Source organism: Trachymyrmex septentrionalis, unplaced genomic scaffold (assembly GCF_001594115.1).
Source record: "Trachymyrmex septentrionalis isolate Tsep2-gDNA-1 unplaced genomic scaffold, Tsep1.0 scaffold97, whole genome shotgun sequence".
Classification (NCBI taxonomy): domain Eukaryota; kingdom Metazoa; phylum Arthropoda; class Insecta; order Hymenoptera; family Formicidae; genus Trachymyrmex; species Trachymyrmex septentrionalis.
Window position 1 is genome coordinate 480819 of NW_017306160.1, and position 11001 is coordinate 491819.

General features: G+C 30.6%; 2 protein-coding genes across 2 annotated transcripts in view; one reads left to right on the plus strand and one right to left on the minus strand.

Annotated features, from left to right (window-relative positions):
* LOC108756288 (arrestin homolog) overlaps positions 1 to 10299 on the minus strand; it is a 56159-nt gene extending 45860 nt beyond the window's left edge. The window contains exon 1 of the mRNA XM_018499986.1: positions 10080 to 10299. The gene's annotated coding sequence lies outside the window, so the exon portion shown is untranslated. The remainder of the gene's footprint in view (positions 1 to 10079) is intronic.
* Positions 1 to 11001, plus strand: part of LOC108756287 — an 85607-nt gene that overhangs the window by 49254 nt on the left and 25352 nt on the right.

The following is an 11001-nucleotide window of genomic DNA, read 5'->3' on the forward strand; positions in this document are numbered from 1 at the left end:
TTATAGAATCTAAAATAATAGAAAGAGTGAAGAAATTAATAGAAAGTAAATTATAATTTTATTTAACAAATTATTACTGTTTTATAAATGTTGAAAGTTGACTATGATATTTTTTATATCACTTTTTTTATCACATGATTATTTCATGTAAGAAACTGTATTTGAATCTTCATTTATGTAACATTTTTATTAAAATGTCTGTTTTCAAGATTAATTAATTTTGACGTTTAATGAAACATTAAAAAAACCAATGGTTAGAATGTATGTCGCAAAAACTCTATAAAATGAGCCGATCGTACTCAAAAGTTGGATTAAGAAAGTTGAGCGAAGAAATTTCTCGACTTTTAGTGACAATTAATGGCAATTTCCTTTCCTTGTTCGAATAGTGGATAATAAGACTCCTCCATAATTCTTTGCGCCCAATAATTCTCTTTGTATAGAAATTAAGTGCTGATGGAAGAAGTTTAATTATTTATATCCATTAGCGTAGTACCTACGCTTTTACGGTAGATCAGATTGTTCTACCGTAATATTCATTAGATATAATTTTCAAAATTTCATAAATAAATCGAACAAGGACTCTTAATATTAAGTAAGAGGAAAAGTAAAAGATATTAGGCGTCAGTACGGTAATTAGTGCGCAAATCTTTTGGAATATATTAATTTAATAGTTGATGATATCATTAGCAAAACATACAATATTTAAGAACCATATGCGTTTTGATTTACTTTCGAGTCATTTTCAATAGAAAGATGAACGATATGAAATTGAGAATTTCGTACTTAATTGTATGCGAATGTACAATAGTTCATGGTCAGCATTATCAGTCTGCAAAGAAAGAGTCAAAATTTCTATTAATTTTAATATTTTATTTTTTATTTTTTATTTTTTTTCTTTTTCTTATATGTTTTTTATTCCTATTTTAAATTCTATTTAAATCATAATTATTGGAATTAAATTTTAATTATAAATCAGAAAATTTTTAGAATTATCTTGCTATATATTTGCTTATTATAAACAAATTAAATATCTATTTTGATAATTTAAAAATAGTTAATTATTATATATAATTGTATAATTATTTCGCAATATATAATTATTTCCATAAACGATAAGATATTTAATCAATAAGGAAAAATATAATAACGTGTTGAAAGTGTTGTTTTTGATGAATTATGCTAAACTATTCGATCCTATTAATTTAAGAGATCTTTACGCGATATCTAACATCGACTGACATTGAATTTCGTGTTCGAGAAAATCCATTAGTATTCAGTATCTGAAGATGTCTAGCTGATGATAATACAACTACGAACAATATAGTCAAGAGTTTTCAATGAATTAAACTGGATGTAGAGTTAGATAAGGCTCCTAAATTTATCTGACTATCCCTAGTAACTTATCAGCATAATCTGTATATATGATAGCAATTGAAGAGACATGCTACGGTTAATAAGATCGATAATAACGTAAGATAACGATAACAATGTCATGACTTTAGTTAGCTATGAAAAATCAGAAGCGCAATAATGACTACACATGCAAGACTATTGCATTTTAATTTGAATGATATTATAATAATATTAAAATAAAAGAGAAAGAGAGAGAGAGAGAGAGAGAGAGAGAGAGAGAGAGAGAGAGAGAAAGAGAGAGAGAGAGAGAGATTTTCTTGTAATGTTAACATCATATACAGAAATTTTACGTATAACATATATAAAAATATTTTTATTTAAATAAAGATTGTTTTATTTGAGTAAAATATTAAGACATTTTTATTTATACTGAAATAATAGTAGTCGAGGAGAGGAAATAAAATAATATTTAGATAAGAAGTATTTTAAATGAATATATTTTATATTTGCATATATAAAATGCATTTTAAAAACTACTTGAAAAACATATAATATTAAAAAGATAATTTGCGCAAGAGATCTCATGAAAAAATATACATGTGTGTTTTTTTAATCGTTTTGAAGCATAAATGTAGTATTCGTGGAAAATGTATTAGAAAACTGATGCTAACGTTCAACGTGAAATTATTCAGACTGTTTCGAGAGCAGAATTAATTTTAACCCAGTCTAATTTGCAAAAGTAATATATAAAAATTATACAGCATAAAATGAATAATACAATTTGTAGCAAATCCTATAAATAACGGAAAAATGTAAGTAATGAGAATCATGTTTTCTGTATAATTTATTTCTCTATTTTCTCTGCTTATCCATTTTGATGGATTTGATATTTCAGCACGATATGCTGTAGAAATAGTTTTTACTTTTATATTATTTATTTTTTTTTCAATAATAAACGCTTATCCCTTTTTTTCTTTTGAACATGCATTCTGCGATAAATTTTCTTTTTCTTTATATGATTTATATTGATATCTGTAAAAAATCTAAAAGAAAATTTACGTGGTAATGTCGAAGTCTATGAAAATTATGTGAAATAGTTTGACACCAGATACGACACGCTACGATATGCGTTTTTTCACCTGCAAGTTTTATGAAATTGTGCTTTTGTACATATTCCATTATGTCAGAAAGTTCTTCTGATCCGGATCTTACCCGAGTATAGCTTCGATAATCAGATTATTTTGATAGATTGTGTTCATCGTTTTAGGAACTTCTATATATACGTAACATTTAATTGTAAATTCGTAAAAAATAAAGAAAAAGTTCGTGAGCGATTTTTTTTCAAGATATACCGCACGCTCAACGTTGGTCGGAGTTCATGAAAGTTATCAGATTATTTTTTTTTTGGCGTTTGTCGTTATTTGCAGTTTAAATTCACTCATTACCTAAAATTGTCACAGTGTTCAGTTGTATAAATGAGTCTTCGCACCCCAGGATACACGTAAGTTTGTTCAGTTGGTTTTTCAAAAAAATAAATTTTTTTAAATAATTCTCTAGATGGAATCTAAGCAGGAGCATATTTCTTAATCTGATTGTTTTTACAATAATACGACGATAACTTTACTTGTTGAAAGATTTACTTGTTAAAAAAATTTTTTGTTTTTACAATAGAACTTGGTACTTGCGTGTCTCTTCGTGTGGGACTCGTCGTTTTTAAATGAAGATTTCTTAATTGTATTATGACGAAAAAAACTTTTGTAATTTCTTTCTATTCATATAGCGCGACAACAATTAACTGTTACTTTAATTTACTTTGATCTGTTGCGATTACTACTGTATTGTAAGGAAATAATAATTTTTTGTTACTTGCTATCTCTACATTTATCAGTTGACTTGCATATTTAATTTTAATGTTTAACGTATTCATTTTTATTGTACTGAAGAGGGTCAAATCTTGACCGAAACGTCTACTTATTGTTATGAATTTGTTTTAAATAATATATAACTTATTTACATCCTTGATCGTGGCTGTATGCTCTTTATTATTTAACCTTTGTAAATTTCTTAGCCACTTTCTAACAATTTAAAATTTATCAGATTATATTAAACATAAAGTTTACTTAATTAATTGCAATATCGTAGTATCCTGTAGATGAGGATAAAATGTTATAGCTTTTACAACGCAACAAAAAGCCTTGGTCAATTAAATAAATTTCTCTAACTGCTATTTATAGCATTATTTTTCCTTTAGAGCGCGTATTTCGACAATAGACAATGAAATAGATATATATAAACATGTATGTATGTTATATAAATAATGTTAAAAAGAAATAGAAATATTTTTATTTAAATGATGAATGATTCGACGTCGTGTTTTCATCACGTACATCACCGTGTTCTTTGAAATAGGTTGATATATAAGAGAAATGGTAGAAAGTTTACTATACTATATTTGAAGAAGTTAGAATGACCTGACGATATCGGAAAAGTAATCGACTGAAGCAGTAATAACCCGTTCGTTCGAAATCGCATAAATAAAAAGGATCTCGAAAGACATTTGCAGTAAAGTTTGTTAGGGCAGTATTCGAACTCTTTAATTCTATACTACCCACTTTGCGGGGAATGTAAACCGACTTTAATTACCAGTTTATTCATTAGTGACGGTTGCCGAGTTTCGATGAGCATGCGGATAGGCAAGCGTAAATCTCGTGTTGTCGAGAACAACGTTACGGCCGCACCGGCGTTCGAAAGTTTCGAACTCGTTTAAATAACTTTTCTATTGTCGTCCGAACATACCAACGCGCAACAGGAATTCCGCGAGAATATTTTGTGATTATGGAAAGATGTGGCTGCCACTCATGGTTACGTTCAGCAGAAAAAACAGCTTTTGTTGTAAAATTCTTTAATATGATTGGTCTTGCCTTTTAGTTCCTCACTAGATGTAAAAATATAAACCAATCATATTAAAGAATTTTATAACAATAAAGCTGCTTTTTTCGCTAAACGCAACCGATATGATTGATGCTTTGTGCGACGCACAGTAACTTCTATTATATAAGACAATTGATTATATTTATGTCGTTGTTTATAACTAAGCTGGTGAAACGATGAGTTGAAAGAATGTTAGCTTGATAAGAGAGAGAAAATCGCGGAAAGAGAACGACAATTTCTTTTGGAGTAAATATGGTCGTCGTATAAAGGCTATGAAATTTAGAAAATGGGATAGCGCTTATATAAGCGATTTTATCTGCGACTATTTTACTCTTAAATTTTCGGAGTGTACTTTTAACAGAGGCGTGAGTATTATTTTATGTTACCTGAAAGACGATGCTAATTGAATGTTTGGTTGACGCAAAAAAGAGAAAGAAGAGAGAAAAGAGAGTCTTGATATTAAAAGAAATCTGCTCTCTTGAAATATCAAGAGAAAATTTTACTTATTTGGTCTCGACGCGGAATTCCGTGCGTTACATCATTCTGACTACGCAATTGAACTCCACCGCGAAATCCATCTTCATCGTGCACTACTCTGGACGCATTATGGATCACCATTGATTTCTAAATAGCAGTTTTAAAAATAAACGGCGCGATCGTTTATTTGAGAACTGTGTTCCATGCATGTATTGTACTTTTGGAAAAATAAAACGCTCTTTTTTTTAATTTCGATATCGAAAATCATTAGAACCTGATTGATTTCATCGATGAGGTTTTGAAACAAATGGAAACCAATTTAATTAAGAAAAATGTATCTTTACGATTTTTACGAAATTTTATTTGAATAAACGAACTTTACAAAAATCATAAAATATAAATTTTTCAATATATAATAGATATAAATTTTCTTTGCTCTTTGTAAGTAAATTTTAATTGTTGTTTAACTTTAATTTGATCGATTCGATTACTTGTGTAATAGATATGTGGATTTACGAATGAAGATTATTTAGATTATTAAGAAAAATAAATTTTAACGAAATTTGAATTACTTGAATAAATGAAGCCTACGAAAATTATAAGATGGACGTTTTTAAAACTTATTTCTTGTGAGAGAGTAAAATTTGCTTTAATTCATAAGTGTTCAATGATATTAACTGTGTAACGAAATATCACTTTGCAAGGTAAACATTATGAATATGTATTGTGATAATATACAATGACCTAGATAATTCGTCGATTGAGGCGATATATAATCCTAAAAAATATTTCTTTAAGTTTCCGAGGGGGTTTACCAATGTCACAAGCGTATTACAAGAAGGTTGTTGCGAACGATGATTTACGATCGCAATAAAGGAAGAGAACGAGCTGAGGTTGTGCCAAGTGCATTGTGGAATTCGTTATGTTGATCAAGCTTAAAAGATTAAATCACACAAGTGTATTTCTGTACCGATTATAAATCGAATTTGCGCGGAAATTGTGTTTTTCTACATGTAAAATGAAATAACTTTAATCTTGCCGCAAATATTCGATACACGCCAATTCCAATATTCTGCAACATTTATTTCGATAGTTACTAGTTATACATTATGCAATGTAGATTATAAAATCATCATGAAGCTACCAGCGTGAAATTTGTCGTTCAACAATGTATTAAGAATTTAACACTGCCTCGTTAACTTTTCAATTATAATTGCATACATTTTCATAACGTGATATTTATATTTTTTTACTGCGCAATAAAAATAATGCGTTGTTATATATTTATTTGAATTTGAGCATTAAGTATGAAAAAGAAAAAATTCTAAGAACGTATACACGTTTACACTTCAGATAAATACGATTTTATATGACAATTTAATTTTACAGGACAATTACGGATTATAAAGATAGTGATTACTCATCAGCCTTATTGTTTACGTAACAGGGTCAGAAGATGACATTAACACAATGTTTGCATTGTTATATAAGAATAAAATTATATGATGAAACTGGACACAATGCATAACAGAAATTCGATCAATATTTTCTCGTAATAGTACATATATAACAATAATCGTGACGTTTTCCGCATATATGAACTAGTGAAGTAGTGAAGTAACTTGCTCGGCATACAAACTCATATCCATATTACTATTTACATTGTCTAAACTACTATAGATGATAAGGCACGTAATGCGTTGATGAAAATAATAAAGTGAAGTCAATAAAGAAGTGGGACACCGTAACGGTTTTGATGGCAAAGTGGTGACACAGACAATGTCACGCGTTGCAAGATGTTAAATATCTAATCCTAACATTGTGAAGGTTAGGTTATCCTATTCTATCGATCTCGGTTAATTACCGTTTCGTTTACCAGTCTTGATAAGCGCTGTTTAACAAAAAATTAATTTTCGCGTTTAACAAAAGTTTAATTTTCCTTTTAGCAGTTTCTACAAATGGAAATACAAGGAATATCTGCCGAAGTTTGAAGAATTTTCCTGTTGTTCGGTATAATCCTTTTCTTTCTTGAAATAACTTTAAGAGAAGGAAGCAAGATACGAAAGTTTTGCAGTGAAGGTTGGCTATTTCCTTGTACGGCATAGCACAAAAGACATTTTCATGGCTGACATTTGGTCTCTATGACGTAGAAAAGAACAATAAATCGGACGTCGGTAGATCAGACAAAGGATACGGGTCTATTTGCTGGTTCGTTGGTGCGCCGTATGTGCACACGTTCCACATATATACAGCATGTAATTCCGTTCATATAATCTGTTTCATTCGATCGTATTATCCTTTGCGTGGACTATCGACTTTAAGATAACGGATCTTCTTTCAAACACGAAGTTATTATTGTCTCATAATTTTTTCTTGTATCAATTACGTTTATTTTTATATTTTATCCGAATTTTACGTCTATTATTATATTTTTCCGAATTTTAGTAACAACCAAAAAATTTTAAATAAAGCTGTATTTCAATAAAAGTAAGCTATATAAACAGGAAAATTTTTAATGAATATGTGTCAACTCAAATATTATTTTAATTAGTGCAATTGGTATAGTATCATTTTGCGAACTACTATCATTATTATTAAATATTTTTTAATTATGTATAAATATAACGATAAAGCCCAATCTACAAGCACGCACAACGAAGGTCGCAGGTCACAAGATTAGAAACTAACCTTGTGTTTGAATATAATGTATTTGAATTATAATAGGTTGCAGAACGCAGAATGCAGGAAGTTGGGTGAACTTCAACTTTCACGTCCTGTGTGTTGCGGCCTGTGATCTGTTAAATCTGAAATACGCGTTTCATTTGTGACCTGCGACTTGTGTTATATCAAAGCTTTGTAGAGGTTATGAGGATTTATACTAATACTTAAACTTACACTATCTTCGCTGTAAGAAACTTGGAAAATTTCATTTAAACTTCAATAAAATATTTGTAATACGAAATGTAATAATTTTCGAGGATTTTATGGAATGTTTCAAAAAGAAAAAGCGATAAAGTTTTATTTATTTCAAGCTTCTTACGTTTTCCTATATATATGCATCTTCAGACTGCACGTTGCACTAAACATTTTGTGAATTCTTTAGACACTAAACTTCACGCGAGAGTGCATTTTCCAATCTTCTGTATATATTGTATATATCTAAAAATAGTAAGCACTTTATCATAGAGTACTTTAAAACTTTAAAGCTTTGTTTACATCCATATGACCTAGTCAGATTATGATATTCCGCAATGTAAACTGTACATGATGCAACAGATCGCGTTATTCGTCTGAGATCGATTTTACGATCTCTGCATTATTGCGTAATTATAGAAATTGTCGAACAGTGAACTTATAGCACCAAGAATTGAATGTTTTAAACGTCATTGATCGAAATAGTAGACGTTATTAATGATGCAAAATACTGTATTTCCTATTATAATATCGCAATCCGAAAACTCAACGTCGCTACACGATTTTTTTAATTGCTCACGATAAAGTTGAAAGATTCAACCAACATATCTTTTTGCTTCTAAAAGGTGACGAACGTTTGGATTTGCGAGCATTTCTCGTCATGGCACACGAAATTGAGGAAGTTCGTGGAATGAGTTAGATTAGGCTAGAATTATTTAAACCCATCAGTTGGGAATCGAGAAACGACAAGTACAAACAAAACTTGAAATTAGCTTGACCGTGTTTTCGATTTGGTAAATATAACGGCATTGGATTGCACAAACGAGACGCAAAGCATATACATTGTCCAGTCAAGCATCAAAGTGCACTTGCTCCAACGATGATATAAATTACGCAACCATTATGCATCCATTATTGCTGATCGACTGGTTATTCCTTTCTAACTGTAATATTAAAGCAAATATTTTTCTAAAATATGCCCTTTTTGAAATATCACAAATAGGTCAGATAAGTTCGGCTATTTATAATTTAGATCCATTAAATCTATTTTCTTATTAATTGAATAATGTGGGTCTCTATATTATTCCAAAAAAAAAGAATCGATAAATCAAATTTTCGAGAGTATAAGGATCATGAAGTCTTTCAGATTTACAGATTTAAATATTGTAACTTATATATTTACGTAAGAAATTAAATAAAGAAAAACGGCAGTTTTTCTGATATGTATATATTAAAGTTTTATTTATTTGTTTATATTAATATAAACTAATTATATTAATATAAATATCTTGAATAAAAAATTGAAAAAATTAAGGATAGCAATTCTGTTTACATTATAATTAGGAAACAAACAATAGAACTTTACGCCACATGTCACAAAAATCTTACTGTTGGTTTTTTTTAAATAAAATGATCACCAAAATGTAAATTTTACAGAGTAGACTGTAAAATTTACAGAGTTTTGGGTGGATAAAAAATCATTAGCACATTATTTGATGCTGATCACGATATGTAGCTCGAGCTCTCAACTTGAATAATGCTTTACTGTTATCTATCATTCTGTAATTACAGGTCGCTTTCAGAAGGTTTTATCATGTTAAATGAATTTAATGTCAATGTTAAATCACTTGATATTTCATTCGCGCAAAACGACGGGCTATTTATGCAACTCATTAAAAATTAAAAATTAATTATAACAATCACCGACCACGTGGAAAGCGTCGCGTTGTCTCATTTTCGCATATGCGAATACTTAATAACCATTCCGCTTGAATAAAATCTATTCTTGTCCATATACCGCAGTCGGATAAAAATGGCGAATTAATGATAAAATATATTATGCCGTAATATAGTGAGCGAATCAATGCCGATTATTCATTCGGCTCCAAGCTAATAGTATTGCACGCGAGTTGCTTTACTCACGAACTACTGCTTACGACGTGAGGTATCATCTCGCAATACGACAACTCAGCGAATCATCGTAATGTATTAAAGAAGGGGCTATAAATGCCAAAACATCGTTTACGACCGTATCGATCTTCTTCAAGAAAAAAGAATTGGGAAAGCTTTTTTCATTTGTTCCTTTACGAGCAGTATGATATTGCGATCCGGTAAAATTTTCCCGAAGAGCTCTTTAAGAATTCAAATGCGTCACATATGTACCTATTCTTGAATACTGACAGTTTGTTATTCTCAGACAATCCTCTTTAATATATACTGTATTCAGCGCATTTCTGTATTGTTTGAATAAGGATATCGATATAATTCTAACAAGCTTAGAGCTTAGAGCTCCACTATATATAGAGATTGCTGATTTCTATATTTATTTGGGACGGAGAGAAGGCGAAGATTAATGAAAGGTCTTTCTTCTCCCCTATCTCTACCTTGACAATAGCGGTTCTCACCCAGATATCCCTAATTTTCCTAGGTCTTTGAACTTTATGCGATAAATTTTCTTCGTTTTTCTCTCGTCATGAAAAAAAACAATCCTAACACACAACGATATTTCCGCGCGCGTGATGTCGTTCTCCGTTTCACTCGAGGATTATTAAGCAGCGGAATCGAATGCCGTTCGGAATCGCTTAAGCCGTGAAAAGTAGTAGAACTCGACGTTGCGCCCGACGTCCGTCGTGTAACACGGCTCGCCGTCTACTGACGCGCTCAACGCCAGGCGTCGCGACGCGGATAGGGCGCAACGCTATTCGGCGTCAAGTTTCTCCTTGATGCCGGCGATATGTGGAAACGTAAAAATTTTTGCACGCATGTCTGTATCCTCGACGCGTTCACCGATGAATTTATCCCCGGTGGAGTCGTCGGAAAACGCCGAAGCTTTACTTGTACGTACCGTCGTCGTCGGACAAATGATTTTCGTCAATCCCCGGTGGCCACGCCAAAATGATCAAGTTAACGAGCTAGGCGCGTTTGTCGTGGCGAGTGATTATAATTGTATATCACTTTTCATCAACCCGTATCTCCTGTGTACTGTGTTATATGATTAAATTTTCGCCGTTATTGTAACGAACTTTATCAGAAAAAAATTACATTTTATATAATTAATGAAGTTAGCGCTTATTTTTGCGCTACGATTCCATATTAGAATGTTAAATTAGTATCTACGCAATTCATATTTTCAATTTGAAGTATTACATGTACTGTTGGTTTGCGTGTTTAACATTTGATTAAGGAATATTAATTATTTTCATTATAAATTGTTTTGTGACAAGCACTGTTTGGGCACAATGCAAACTAATTCTAGTTACACGTGAACAACATAATCATATATTATTATATATCATATATATTATATATATTAAATAATGCATTATT